A 16370-nucleotide genomic window follows, 5' to 3' on the forward strand; every position below is an offset into this window, starting at 1 on the left:
GAAAAATAAAAAAGCCCTGGCTGGTGTGGCTCAGTGAATTGAGTGCTGGTCTGTGAACCAAAGGGCTGCCAGTTCCATTCCCAGTCAGGCCTTAGGCACAGGCCTAAGTTGCAGGCCAGGTCCCCAGGAAGGGGCGCACCAGAGGCAAACACATGTTTCTCTCACTCTCTTTCTCCATCCCTTCACCTCTGTCTAAAAATAAAGAAATAACATCTTTAAAAAAATTATTTAAAAACATAGGAATGTTAACCATGTCGCTTCTTTTTCTTTTCCTTCTCGCTCATTAATACCTGAAGTAAAACAGGAAGCCGGCATGTAGCACAGTCCAAGACACATGAAACAGTGTGTCCTGTACTTCAGATAAAAAAGACACTGCAAAGTACAATACTCAAAGATGAGGCGGGCTCCTCAAATCATGTCCGTTTTCAATCCCTTTGCCTAAAGATTTTCATTTTAAAAACTGTTTAATATTTCAATTTTTAAACTTTATTTTTAAATTATAATTGACATACAATCTTACACCTGTTTCAGGTGTCCACAGCCTAGTGACTAGACATTTGTATGCCTTGTGAAGTGATCACCTGATAAATCTAGTTGCCTAAAAATTGTCAACCCTTTATTCCATTAAATCTGTTACAATAATTCTTTGGATTGAGAATAGAGGGAGCCAGTTCTGGAAAATTCATGTTGTCTAGAGCCTATCTGCTCCTCCTGTTAATAGTCTGCCACGCCAGCAGTTGTGTAAGCAAACATTTAAGCAGGGGTTGCATGTGCTTTTACAGTCTCTGCAGTACGGGCCATGTGTTCTTGGTGAAAGCACATGTGGGAACCGCGGCACTAAGTATGGGAAGGAATATCAGCAGAAACAGAGAGTAGGGTAGGCACTTGGACAATGCATGACAATGATTTTGTTAATAGGCAGAGGAAGGGATGCCTGGAAGGGGCAAGTGGCCAAGAATAATTAGGTTTCAGAAGTTGGTTTATTAGTGAGTGGAAGTAGGCACCACACCCAAAGGGACTTCTTGTCCTTGTGTCCACTTTTACAAGACAACCTGAGGTCCCCTTTGTCTCATTTTGGGCAACAAAAGAAATTTACCTCGACCTCCTCAACAATCCTATGAGGTAATTTAAACAAACAAATATTTTAGAAAAGGCTCTCTTGCAGGTCGAGAGTTTGAGGTTGCAGCTGGCTCTTTGTGGAAAGCTAGTACCTGGGTGATAACATGAAATCCACTGAAAGCTCAATTTTATACATATGCTTTCTTTAAAATAAATGTCATTATCTTAGTTGTGTCTTACAAAAGAGTCTGATGGGGAAAGAAAAAGTTGAAGAGAAGTGCAGGGTGCAAAAAAGCAAATATCTAGATAACTCACAAAATTAATTTATTTCAGATGTGCAGCAGGATAGAGGTAGTTTTATAAAAACACAAGATAGAACCTTTGTTTGGTCCCCAGAACTCCTTAGGAGACTGATTTGCGACCCCTCTTTCGTCTCCTATAAATGCCTGATCTATAACTCAATTGGCGCAGTGATAGTCAAATCCCACACATTTCCCGCAAGTTTTTGGTAGTGCTATCATTTAATTTAATAAGATTAAAGAGGACTCTTCAGTTTGTAGAGTCAGGTAGTGGTACACAACAGGAGGAACTTCTGCAAAGAACGTCAGTCGTCTTCCGCAGAGGCCGGGAAGACTAGGCATTAATGCTTGTGCGTGCTCATCCTCTCCGTGAGGCCTTCCACACTAGTTCAAAGAACAACTTAAGAGGAGTGTGACCTAATCTCTGCTTGAACCTCTTTGGCAGGAATAAAGGCTGGAGAAGATAATTTAATTGGCGAGACATAAGAGGATCCAGTGTGGCTCTATGAAATGGTATTTAAGTCACACAGATGTCTTTCAGGACAGAAGTGCTGTGCAGCAGCTTGATAAAACCTGGCACTAATGTGAGCCAAGAAACAGCAGAACACACATTTCCTTCTTGATTGTGGAGGCCTCTCTGTAAACGCAGTGAAATCGCTAAGGGAGGTTTTAAATACTGTTGGACAAAACTGGCTGGGGTCTCATTTGATAAAGCCAATGGAATTGCAGCAAGCTATTCACTAAGAGTCTATTGCTTTTCACAGAAAGGAGGAGGAGCAGGCGTTTCCAGTGCAACATGCTTTGATTGCATTTTCCTATCACAAGTCATTTGAAAAGAATGTGAAATGTTTCAGTGCGATCTGAATGTCTGAATAATTTATTTATAAAAATAATAAGGATTGTAGTCTGTACTTATATAGCAGCTTCCATCTGAGGAGCTCAGACGTTATTTCATTACCTTTTAAAATCTTATCTGGAGGTCAGTTAAGTGGAAACTGTTTATTTACATTTTATCCCCAGTAGAAGTTGGTGAAAGAATGGCCAAAAAGTTGCAAGAATTTAGGCAGCCTTGCGATAAGTTCATTCAATATGCTGAATTTCACCCTAAAGTAATAGAAATCAAGAGAATTATGTTTTTTTGCATTAACACTTAATTGATAGAATTTTCCTTAGTATGCTTTACTTCTTTCAACCTGATTTCTTCTGCCTGTTCTGACTCCAGGGAAAACTAAATAAAAGAATACATCTATAGCCAACTTCCCAGTGATAAGAAGACATCTAGGAAGGCTCAGAGGTACTGACTCAAAGAAGTATGATAAATACAGAAATAGATGGTTTAGTCGTCAAAGCGAAACCTAGATACAGGTTTCTCACAGCAAGGGGGAGCAATATACAAGGTAGTTCTTTCCATATTTGAGTGATTTATAGACTCCTTCTGAAGCACGGATTCTTAACCACTTTTATCCCATAGACTACTTTGGCAGTCTGGTGTAGCTTATTGACTTTTTTCAGAGTATTGTTTTTAAATGCCTAAAAATTAAACTCAAAGGCTTACAGTAAAAATCAATTACACACAATTATAGCAATCAAAATACTTAAAATCATAATATCTAATGTAATTTCATCTTTATTAACACAATAAATAATAAAAACTTGCCTCAGGCTTGATAACTTCTATGATTTTGAATTAAATGAGCTTAAAATATTTTAAAAATATTTTATTTATTTATTTTTAGACAGAGGGGAAGGGAGCAAGAAAGTGGGAGAGAAACATCAGTGTGTGGTTGCCTCTCACTCACCCCCCCACTGAGGACCTGGCCCACAACCCAGGCTCGTGCCCTGTCCAGGAATCGAATCAGGGACCCTTTGGTTAATAGGCCAGCGCTCAATCCACTAGCCACACCAGCCAGGGTGAGCTGAAGAATATTAAAATTTTCATGATAATTTTACTTTCCTACAAAAACATCTGTCTGTTTTGTCACCAACAGTCATGCACAGCATAGCAACGTTTTAGTCAACGATGAACTGCATCTATTATATTGAGATTATAATGGCTGAAGATTCCTGTCATCTAATGATGGTGTAGCCATCATAACATCCTAGTGCAATGCATTACTCATGTGTTTGTGGTGATGTTGGTGTAAATAAACCTGCGCTGCCAGTCACATAAAAGTACAGGATATACAATTAAGTACAGTACACAATACCTAACAATGGTAATATATGACTACATTACAGGTTCATGTATTTACTGCGCTATACTTTTCATTGTGATTTCATAGTGTACTTTTTCTACTTATAAAAAAATTGGCTGTGAAACAGTAGGCCGTGTTATGTGGACAGCAGCCTCATACATCTGGCAATTATTGTGTCTCGATGAAATAATTTTCTCTTGTGCATGATTTAATCTCATGTTCTTTTATACATTTAGAAGTGTGCAGCATTGATAACGTCTACAAGAGTGAACAGTAATGTCCTAGGCCTTCACATTTCCTCACTCTTCATTCAGTGACTTACCCAGAACAACTTTCAGTCCTGCAAGGATTACTCGTGGTAATGATATGGTAAGTGCCCTCTAGGTGTGCCATTTTTATCTTTATATTGTTCTTTTACTGTTGATTTTCTGTTTTTAGTTACATTTAGATACACAAATGCTTACCATTGTGTTATAATTGCCTACAGTATTTAGTGTGGTAACATGCTGTACATGTTTGTAGCCTATGAGCAATAGGCTATACCATACAGCTTAGGTGTGTATTAGGCTACGCCAGTTAGGTTTGTGTAAGTGCAATCTATGATGTATGTGCAATAGCAAAATCACCTAATGATGCATTCCTCAGAACATATGATTGTCATTAAGTGACACATGACTGAATTCATTTTACAGAGAAATGCTATATTTCATTTAGAAGTCAGTGGAAATAAGATAGGTAATTATTTTCTCATCTGTCTTCAAGAACTCCAGATAAAGAACCTATAAATAAAAAGCAAACTATTTCCTTTTCAGCAGGTACTAGGAATCTATCTGGCTCAGCAGAAGCCACCGATTTCTAACAAGGCTGTTCTCTGACCAGGTAGTTCTCACTCTTAACAGACTCAACTAAGTCTTCCCACTCCTGTTTTCCCCAGGATTAAGTAAAATGGCTCAAGGGCATCCAGTCCAAGTTCACGTACCTCTTAGTGGACTAATAATAGATCATGTGTATTCTGTCATTTATCTGCTTGTGAAATCTCTTTAATAAGCACTATTTTACATTTACCGTGGTTCGGTATTTGTAAAAATACGCATATACTCTTTAAATAAAACTGCTGTCATGGAATTAGATTCTAATGTGGGAAATAGACAATAAAAACATATGTAAGTAAAATATTTCTATGTTAAATAATGATAAGTGCTAAGGAGGAAAATAAAGTGGGAAAGGGACATAGTACACTGTGTGTGTATGTGTGTGTTTGTAGTATTAGAGGAGTCGGCCAGAGCAGAGCTCACTGAGAGAGTGTCACTTGGATGAAGACCTGAAGGAAGTGAACAGAGAACCAAAGAAATTTCTGTGAAAAGGATGAACATCCCAGGCATAGATCATTTGAAATGCTAACTATAAATTCATATTTTGTATAATATTCTTATGGAGTATATTTTTAAATGAATTTTAAAAATTAAAATAATTTTATAAACCCCTGGTAGGAATTGGTGATGTAGAAAAATGTTTGTCCAAAGAATTTTAGGAGATTGAAGAATGTTTTGACCTTACTTAAGGAATTCTCTTGTAACATTAGAAGCATTTGTGTTTCCACATATTGATTACTTGATAGGCCTTTGTTGAATATGTGAATAAATACACGATCAGCCTCTGTGTGCCTGGCACTCTCCTGGCTGCTACAGGAGATGTCTTCTATGAGTCAGATGCCATACCTCCTCTCACGGAGTAGCAGGGCTAACACCAGTGACGTGGAAAATAAAAAAAAAACATGATAAAGGTATGGTACAGGAAGAAAATAAAAGACCAGTGTGCTAAGGAAGTGGGTTATTATACATGACTGAAAAATTAAAAAAGTTGTTTTTATTGTAGATGGCATTTAAAATTATATTATGGACACTCTCCTGACACAGCAAAATAAAAACAGTACCCAGGAGGAGAAAAAATGGTAGAAAATATGAGAAAATACAAGATGTTCAATTTTACTGTAATACGGAGTTTGAGTCAGAGATTAGAAAGTGATGAACTGAGGAGATAAGTTGGAACCATATTATATAAAGCTTTGAAATCTGGGTTGAGATATTGGTAGTTAATTTATCAGAAATGGGAGCCATTCAACATTTCTGAAAATAGAGGAAAATAAGCCAACTGAGCTGTAATTTAAGCAGAATTCTTTGGCAGGTTGGCTACTGCAGGGGACGGAGATTAATCAGTGACAGCTACTTAATGACATATGGCCAATTCAGTCTAAGTATACCAATTCTAGCTACCTACAGTACAGAATGAAGATCCTTTGGACTTGTGAGTACCTCTTGAAAAACTGAGATTTAAGCGTTACTCTAGAAGAGAATATTTTACTTCTCAATCACTTTCAATAAGTAGTGGTTTATCACAGTAATATTTTCAAAACAGGAAGAAGTCTCGAGACATGTTGAATACAAGGTGGGGCAGAAGGAGGAGGGGGAAGATAAAATCTGTTAAGTGGCCACTAAAGAAAACAAAAGAATAAAAACTTCTCAACTGCACACACATACACATCCTTGGAAGTGAGCCTCTTCCATGGGGGTGAAGCAGGTACTGGGGCCTAATCTAGGGATAGTGTCTGAAATGACTTGGCTGGTAACAAGAAAGTCAGAAGGAGGCCAGTGTGCAATGGTGGGAAGGGGGCATTGTTAGGTGCAGCTACTGAGACATTTGGAAACTTAGCAGTTAGAACTGCAGTGTGAAGCTCAGTTTTTTTCCAAAATATTAAAAAAAATTGAGTCCTGTATTACACACAAGTAACACAACAAACAGAATTTGGGGATATTACCCTAATGTTCCTCTACCAATTTGACCTACTGAATTGGAATGCCTCCAATAGCTAGGAATGCAAATGCTGTAGAGAACACTTTGTTCTCTTTTATATTTTGCTTTCTTTTACAAGGAAAATCTTATAAAGCAATGACATCTTATTTGCTAAAAACAATAAATATGTTTTGACACTGATATTGTAGCGTGTGTTATTTTATGCATAATCTCGAAAGTATTTAAGTTTGAGCCCATTTTTTAAAGCTACTTGGGTCTGTTTCATTTAGTTCGCTGACATATTTTATATTTCTAAAGTAACAGTCATTCCTCGTTAGATTAGCTCATTTCTGAATAATCCTGGATAAACTCGGATGCCTCAGGATGCTCCACCTCCACACGAACGATTACCTTTTAATGACTACACCCTGTCAAGCTTTATTGCTGTGGAAAATGTAACATGCGTCTCAGGGAAGCCTGTTTTAATTCTGCAGACATGCATCAATATATAGGTTGGTCTAAACTTAGATGAAACACGCCATCACTGTCATACTTATCCTTGTCGGATAAACTACAGTTTTATAAGGGGGTGTATCTGATTTGATTTCTAGTCATGTTTAGTTGAATAAAATGTAAATGGTATCTTGTGAATCCTTTCTATGGTGCTTGCATCTCTGACATATGGGGAAGAATAACAACAGAGATCCTGGCAGATAGCAATATGAATCAATGTAAGTTAGTGACAGGAATTTGAGGTGTGCAGAGTAAAATTATGGTGAGGCCAGTGACATCTCTAAATGACCAAACAAATCTAAACTCTATTTAGCAAAATGAAATTCAGGAAACACAAATGTGGAAAATGGGTGGACTATCATCTTGGGAGCCAGATAAATAAATTATGCTTCAAATACATATTTTAAAGAAGTAAGAGAGGAAATAATCTCTAATATAAAGTTTAGTTTGTTAGCAGAGTGGTTAATAAAAGGGGTAGGGCAGCAGGAATAGAAAAAAACATGCTCGTATATACAATTTAAAATGTCACCAAAGTTTTCTTTATACTGATTTTATATAAAATACAGGTGAATAAAGGAAAAATGACGCAAATGGTTTATTTTTTTAAATCTACAGAAAAAAAGATTTAAAAGTATAGGAGAGCCACATTGAATAATAAATAGTAAAATAGTAAAACAAGAAAACAAGCAATTATTTAAAAACATTGAAACATATTTTGCAACCAAAAATTAAAGAAATATAAATAAATAATGTGTCTTTAATACTACACAACATGAAGGAAGACCAATGTTATGAAAGGAATCAGAGATAATGAAAGAAAGGAAAAGAAAGACTTCCAACAGTCAGAAAATCACCAGAGCTCATGGTTTAACTGATGCCACCTCTCTCATCTGCTACAAATGCCATGCTTTATTGTACTTTGCTTTTCTCCTTTTACTCACTGGTATAGAGGACTAGTGCCCTTGAGTTCGGTCAGTTGCAGAAGCTGGTCATAGTGGCAGAACAAGAAAAGCCTTAAGTAGAATCTTTCTCCCCTTTTCCAAAGAAAACACGCATGGGTTTACTCCAGGAGGGGACAGTGGAGAGAAGGGTTTTCAGGAACTACTATTATAAAGGACACATGGACAAAACCCAGGGGGAGGTTGGAAGCCAGGTAGGGAGGTGGGTTTGGAGAGTGTCGGAGGGTGGGGAGAAAATACAGACAACTGTAACCGAACAACAATAAAATAATTAAAATTTTAAAAAAGCCAGAGTTAAAAATAGAAGGAGGAACCTTCCCTTAAATTACTGCCCCAGTCTCATACTTAAGATTGAGGGAGTGACCTCAAGCAAGCAACCTTGGTCTTTAGTTATTTTTGTTTTTTATCCATAACCTTTGGAATACAAGTTCTTGGGTAATATGCCTAAACCATCACTTCTTTTGCTTGCTCTCTTATCAATAAAATAATCAGTTTTATTTTATTTAAAAATATACATTTTTTGTAATAAGCACATTGAAGGAAAGTCACAAACCGAGTTTATGGAAATGATAATCTACCAAATGTGTTTGTCTTGAGTGTGGCCATTCATTCATTCATTCATTCAATACATATGTGTCAGACCAGACAGTGGCATAGGTATCAGAGCATAAATAGCAGAAATGACACAATTTTTAGCCAGCATACACTTCAAAGAGGATAGAAAACCAGACCTTATTTAATATTTTTATTTTTTATGCCTAGCATTTACTCAGTGACCAAGAAATGGGAAATTCTGAATAAATTCGAATTTAATGAATAAAGAATGTAAGGAGAAATCAAATAAGACAAGAAATTCAATGTAGCAATTAGTTCAGTGTGCTGGTAGCATTCTTCAGAGCTTAGTTCATTATACTGAGTTCTATAGTCCCTACATTCACAACCATGAACATTGACTGAGATCATCCCACATGACTTCACGATTCCAAGGTTTTCAGGCAAACCTCTCAATAGTGACAGTGCACAACCACAAGCTCCATTAATTGGAACCTGCTACTCATGCAGGTGTATGGTAGAAACGATTGAACAAGCATTTTGAAAATTAAGCCTTTGAGGAAGCTACTGAAAGAGTCATGGAAATTAGAGCTGAGAAAGATCTGATTGTATTATATAATTCATCCCTTGAGCACTGGTATGAGATTGTCTTTTTGCAGCCTATTTTTCCACATATTTTCCTACTTGAAGTTTGAATGACTCAAACAAAAGGGTTTATAATGCTTCCATTGGGACAATATTATAAAAGATCTCATTATTAAGATATGTTTCCTGATATACATCCTGAATTTTTCTTTGCTTTATTTCACCCCATTAACCCCAATTACACCTCCCTGGGGCAACAATAAACAATTTGGGCTTCTTCTCTGAAGTGGCACTCTGCAGAGATTGCCCATTCCTTCCTGGCATGACATATGTCGTCCAGCTGCGCACCTCAGTTCCTGTGCTCTGTTCAGGAGCCAACTGTGGCCTTCTAATCACTTTTATTTCTTTTCTTTGCATGCCTTCTAATCTCTAGGAATTTTGACTCTTGATATAAATCCTCATATGCTTTACATCCATTGCAGTCTATGCATATGAGCTCTGTTCATTTAATAGACCATTTTTTTCCAGGTTGAATTGGTAATAGGAGTGTGAAAAAATTCTTATTGTAAATGGCATGCATGAAAAGCCAAACTGACAGAAATCACCACATTCTTGTTAGGATTTTCATCTTTCTGAATACAATTCTGTGCTAAAGAGATTATCTTAGGAAGTTGTGTCTGCAGTCCTGTTATTGTACTGGTTGATTTATAATCAGAGTGTGCAGTTCAGCAAAGCTGCATCCTTCATTCGGAAGAAAATTTTGCTTTACAGACAATGTGACATGAAACACTTGCCCTTTTAAAAGAGGATTACAGACTTTTACATTCTAGAGCCTATTTGACTACATTCACTAACATGAAGCCATTTTCCAATTTCATATAAGAAAGATCTCTTAGGAGATATCCGGCCTAATTAAGTGAGAAATGACAAGTATGATAGAATTCTATACATATAGAAGGTGAATTACTAGAGAGAATCCAACTTGACTTGACCTCTTCAGTAAAAAGTGGCTAAAAAGTTGTTTAAAAAGTGTGCCTGAACATGAGCATTAAGAGTCAAGAAAACAAGGAGGAGAAGAAAGAGTAATCTAAAACTTGAATATTTTCTTGTTTATTTTGATTATGCATGATCTATGAGATACTTAAACTGTGTTTAGTATTTATGTTAAAATTCATTCCAAAAGTTTAATTTGGTAAGTATAATTTATTTAATAAATAGAATTTATTCATTTCATAACTAGAATGCATTTCCACCTTCACAGAGTATGTGCTTACATATACATTGTTCATTTAACCTGTTGTGTCAATAGTGTAGGAATGAGCTCCACTGACCTAACCAGAACTCTAACTAAGCTCTGCCAGATAATTGAGGGATAAAACTGGTTGGTTATTATAAACCTTCAAACTCTCCAAAAATAAAATCATGCACACACACATACATACACACAAGTATCAGTATATCATTCTGATAACCAGAAAGTTTTATCATCTTTAGAATGGAGGGGATAACAAAGAGTAGATGGGCATAAGAATGAAGAGGAAAATAGCTCTGGCTAGTGTGGCTCAGCGGATTGAGCGCCGGCCTGCAAACCAAAGGGTCATTGGTTTAATTCCCACTCAGGGCACACGCCTGAGTTGCAGGCCAGGTCCCCTGTCAGGAGCATGCAAGAGGCAACCACACGTTGATGCTTCTCTTTCTCTCTTTCTTGCTCTCTTCCCCTCTTTCTAAAAATAAAATTAAAAACCTAAAAAAATAAAGAGAAAAATGAAAGATAATCTGAAGAAGATATACTGGGAAGAGGAGAAGTAAATGACTCTTCTCCCATTCCTTCTTTCTTTTTTCATAATATCTAGAGTATGTTTAAGGAATTGCAGAATCAAGTGCTCTGGATAAATGTGAAGAGTAAAGGGGGAAATATACCTAAAATATTAGGTTTTGAAAATACCTTTGAAAGATGCCTGAGGTTGATTGCAAGCTCTCCCAAGAACAATGTTTGAGATTTTCCTCTGTATCATCCCCTTCTGTAGTTATAAGTCTACGAATAAAATGAGGATGTGGATTCTATAGTGGGATTGAGACCCTCACTGCCTTTTAATAAAAAAAGTGGTAGTTAAAAGCAAAGCTAAACAACATTTTTAAAGAAGTAATTTTTCTGAAATAGGAACACTTCTACATATGTGTTCATATGAAGCTGAATTTAAATCTCTACCTTTTAACCCAAGTATGTTTTTACATCTCAGGATTTGGGTATATACTTAACCCTATGCAGCCAAGGGCTTGCTAGGTTCAACTTGCATGTCAGTAGACCTGCTGAGGTGCAGCATAATTGATACATTCCATTAGGGAATTTATTCTCCCATGTGTACCCTATTTTTAAGGGACATTTCTGACTCAGCCCTCCTGAAATATGTAGGTAGCTTCTGAATGACCAGGAGGGCTCTAAGGTTCTCCCAGGGCTTGACTAAACTTTCTTCAAGACTCTTTGCCCTGACCTTCCTTTTCTTAGAACACTTCCTTTAGAAAAAGGTTATTTGTAAATTCTTTCTCTGCCCCTTTGGGATATATATCTTTTGAAAAGCTTCTTGTCAGTTTTACAATCAAGGAATATCTTTCTTAGAGTCCCGGGAGCCGTCCTTTTGAAATTTAATAATCAAGAAGGAAAGCACTCCTCTCTCCATGGCTTTGTGAAAAGAGAGGAGCTGAACTTCACTGGGCCCCCTCCTCCAAGTTGTACAGGTCCTGCCATGCCGATACTAGAAAGTTTGCTTTTTCTTTGGGTAAGTCCAATTAGCAAGCAGGTGGCTCTGGTTCTAGACACTGGGGGTCTCCAAATATTTATTGTAGTTAGGTCAGCTGTTGAAAATTTTCTTGTGTACACATTTGGCTTTCTAAGAATCAGCTCCTGTCCATCAAAAGGGCTAAAATGTTAGTTTTTTTTATTGTAGTATGTTTTCGAACATTCTGTCAAACTGCACTGAACATTCACTGTGTACAGAACACAGAGCCTTGCTTGAATGAAGATGACGAGGAAATGGGAGACAGACACAGCCTTATAGGAATTTGCTGTGGATGCAGGGATAAAAATTCAAACACAAAGACATTGCCATTTAGTAAGCGAGAATGCTAAAGATATAACAAGATAAAATCACAAACAGAATGGTGTACTTACAAGATAGGTATATTTAGTTTCAATTCAGCATATATTTATTAAGTATGTACTATGTGTTACTTACTATGCTAAGTTCTCCATGAATTCATCCATTCACCCAGTCTTTCTAGTCATTCTGGTTCAACTTTAGATTCAATTGTGTTTTAGATTCTGGTATCCATCCAAATCTTTTATAAATGACTAATTTGTGCCTTTTAAGTGGTATAAAGAAAATGATAAGTAAGAAATTTTGTACTCATGGAGTTCATAATGTACTAGAGGGCAGAGATAGGTGTATGCATTACTCTTAAAATGTAACACTACTAATTATTGGGTTGGTCAAAAAGTTTGTTTAATTTTTTTGATAAGATGGCTCTAGTAGCACTTAGTTGTCTTTTTTAAATTATATTTTATTGATTATGCTATTAGCATTGTCTCAATTTTCCCCCTTTCCCTCCCTCCACTCAGCAATCCCCCCTTCCTCAGGCAATTCCCCAACCATTGTTCATGTCCATGGGTCATGTATATAACTGTTTTGGCTACTCCATCTCTTATACTGTACTTTACATCCCCATGGCTAACTTGTAACTACCAATTTGTACTTCTTGATCCAATCGTCTCTTCACCAAATCCCCCACAACCCTCTACCATCAGGCAACTATCAAAATGATCTCCATATCCATGATTCTGTTTCTGTTCTTCTTGTTTGCTTAGTTTGTGTTTTAGATTCAATTGTTGATAGATGGATATGCATTTATTGCCATTTTATTGTTCATATTTTGATCTTTTTCTTAAATAAGTTCCTTTAACATTTCATATAGTAATAGTGATGATGAGCTCCTTTAGTTTTTTCTTGTCTGGGAAGCTCTTTATCTGTCCTTTGATTCTAAATGATAGCTTTGCTGGGTAGAGCAATCTTGGCTGTAGGTTCCTGGTTTTCATGACTTTGAATATTTCTTGCCAATTCCATTGTAGCCTGCAAAGTTTCTTTTGAGAAATCAGCTGAAAGTCTTATAGGAATTCCTCTGTAGATAACTAACCAGTTTTCTCTTGCTGCTTTGAAGATTCTCTCTTTGTCTTTAACCTTTCACATTTTACTTAGGATGTGTCTTGAGTGGGTCTTTTACATTCATCTTGTTTGGGACTCTCTGTGTTCTCTGGACCTGCATGTCTATTTCCTTCACCAATTTGAGGAAGTTTTCTTTCATTATTTTTTCATATAGATGTCCTATTTCTTGTTCTTTCTCTTCTCTTTCTGGCATCCCTATGATGCCAATTTTGGAACACTTGAGGTTGTCCCAGAGGCTCCTTACACTATGCTTGTTCCTTTTTTTCATTGTTTTCCTTCTTCTTGTTCTGATTGGTTGTTTTTTTTGCTTCCTTATGTTCCAAGTCATTGATTTGGCTTCATATACTGTACTGTTGTTTCCCTGTAAATGGTTCATTATTTTAACTAGTGTATCCTTTGTTACTGACTGGATAATTTTTATGCTGTCGAGGTACTCATTAAGTTTTTTGAGCATCCTTATGATCAGTGTTTTGAACTCTGCATCTGATAGGTTGCTTACCTCCATTTTGTTGAGTTCTTTTTCTGGAGTTTTGGTCTGTCCTTTCACTTGGGCCATGTTTTTTCTTTGTGTCCTTATTTTGGCATTCTCCCTGTGTTTATTTCTATGTGTTAGGTAGAGCTGCTATGATTCCCTGTCATGGTAGCATGGCCTAATGTAGTAGGTGTCTTGTAGAATCCAGTGGCAACTATCACCCTCCCCTGTCACCCAAGCTGGGTACTTGAGGTACTCCCTTCATGTGGGCTGAGTACACCCTCATCTTGTAGTTGAGCTTCAATTGCTGTTGGCAGGAATCAACCATTGGAAGGGATTTACCTAGGCCAGTCAGCCACAAGAACTGGCTCTGTCCACTGACCATCAACCTCCACCCTCCATGGAGAATCAGCTGTGTAGGAGCAGGGTGGTGGTGTCCTTACATGGTCTTTAGCTGTCCACCAGTTTTTCAGGCTCTGGGGTTTTCTGGGTACAGGCCAAGCTTAGTGCCCACCTGTGTTCTGACTGGGGCCACCTGCATGAGCTATAAAGCAATCAGCAGTTGGTTGCTACTTGTGCTGGGCTTGTAGGTTTTCAGGGAAAGCCAAGATGTGAACTTGGCTGGCTATTGTTAGTGCTGGACTTGGAGCCACTTAGGAGAGGTATAGGGACTTGAGGTTGATCAACTATTGCCTATTTGAGAAGATTTAGAAAGGTGTAAAGCATGAGCCAAGATCAACCATTCATATGGAAAAGTCTCTGTTAACAGTTTGGGTGGGTCCATAAGTTGGGTGAGATGGAGTCTCAGGAAACCTTCTGGGCATGGCAAACAATGTTAGCCAGGTTGATGGAGTCTCATATATGGCATTTACTTGCTGGTTCTGTGGCTTTTTTGGGGAAAGGTTCAGAAAAGGGACAATGGCCTCTGCCACTATTCTGGTTCTAGAAGAAAGCTGTACCCCAGCTCTTACCTTTATGCCAGACACTTCAGTTCCTCCCATATACCATTTGTGCCTCTCAAGATGCTACCCTAGTGCTGGAGCTCAGAGGGCATGAGTCTGAGTAAGTCTGTGTGGGGTTCTTTAAAAAGAACTGTTTGGGTTTCCAGAATTTTCATCCACCAAATGAATCACCACTGCTTTTTGAAGCCAGAAGTTATGGAACCCTGGGCTGGAACCCATCCACTGGAACTCTGGGCTGGGGGACATGGTGTGGGGCTGAGATTTCTTGCTTCTGAGAAATCCCTCTCAAATTTTTTCCACCATACATGGATGTGGGACCAGCCTGTTCTGATCTCTACTCCTCATACCTATCTGGATAGATGTAGTTTCTTTAATTCCATAGTTGTTGGGCTGTCATTCAACTTGATTTCTGACAGTTCTGACTGATGTTTGTTCTATAGTTTAGTTGTAGTTTTGATGTGGTTGTGTGAAGAGCTGACCAGTGTTTGTGTACGCCTCCATCTTACCAGAAATGCTTAATTGTCTTTAACTTCATTCAAAACATTTTTGTTAGATTGAATTGTGACAGCTGTCATATTTGCATGCATTAAAAAATGTTACCAAAATTGGTGACTTTTCATGTTGCTGTTTTAATATTGAAGATGGAAGAAAATATGCAACATTTTAAGCATATTATTCTTTATTATTTCAAGAAAGGTAAAAAATGCAACTGAAATGCAAAAAAAAAAAAAGGTTTGTGCAATGCATGGAGGAGGTGCTGTGACTGATTGAATGTGTCAAAAGTGGTTTGCAAAGATTTGTGCTGGAGATTTCTCACTGGACGATGCTTCATGGACTGGTAGACCAGTTGAAGTTGATAGCAATCAAATCGAGACATTGAGAACAATCAACGTTATACTATATAGCTGGCATACTAAAAATATCAAAATCAATAAAGTTAGTGGTGAAAGTGAAAATTGTGTGTTCTATTTGATGGAAAAAAAACATATGGACTTTTTGGCCAACCCAATACTGTGTCTTGAGCTTAACTATACCTGACAGGCTTGAAACAACTTGAAAGAAGAGGTGGTGAGCTGAGGCCTGAAGGAAAAATTGGGTTCTCTAGGGCAAAATAATAACATTTAGCTTAGGTCTATTATGTGATATTGTGTTATATGCTTTTATGTATGTTATTTTAAAGCCCCAAAACATCCCTGAAAAGTAGGTTTTAATAATCCCATTTTACTCTCCAGTCCAAAGAGGCATCTGGAAGCTTCAGGTTTAGTTAAGTAGCAGAGTAACCAGTTCAAATTCAAATCAAAGTGGCTTCCAAGCTTATTTTCCTTCTATTACAACACATGTCTACAAAGAGAAGGGCAGAGGAAGTTCCATCCAAGCAGAAAGAGCACATTGCAGAGAGTGGCACAAAATGTCACAGAGTTTTGCAAGTACTTCGGTATGCTACAGGTAACGAGTAGGAAATTGGGAGAGATGGGGCTACACAGTAGGCTGAGCCCAAATTTGAAGACTCAGACTTGCCAGGCAATATACACTGGATTTAATTGTGTGGAATTTGGATCTACAACAAAGAATTCTAGGCAGTGGACAAGGGAGTAAATTAACTATTACAGCTATCTGGAGGTTGCATTGGAACTGGGAGAGTATCTGGGGACTCATTCAATAGACCAGGTGAACAAAGATGAACACAACATAGACCCTACCCTAAAGACCCTTGGAATCCTATCCAGAGTCCTCATGGAATGAGGACCTTATCCAAAGGTATGAAGT

At 37.5% G+C, this 16370-nt stretch overlaps 1 protein-coding gene across 1 annotated transcript in view; it reads right to left on the minus strand.

The window, feature by feature from the left end:
* NKAIN2 (sodium/potassium transporting ATPase interacting 2) overlaps positions 1–16370 on the minus strand; it is an 887037-nt gene that overhangs the window by 49965 nt on the left and 820702 nt on the right. The gene's annotated exons all lie outside the window — the stretch shown is intronic.

The sequence above is a fragment of the Artibeus jamaicensis genome, unplaced genomic scaffold (assembly GCF_021234435.1).
Source record: "Artibeus jamaicensis isolate MK-2021 breed Jamaican fruit bat unplaced genomic scaffold, CSHL_Jam_final contig_387, whole genome shotgun sequence".
NCBI classification, from domain to species: Eukaryota; Metazoa; Chordata; class Mammalia; order Chiroptera; family Phyllostomidae; genus Artibeus; species Artibeus jamaicensis.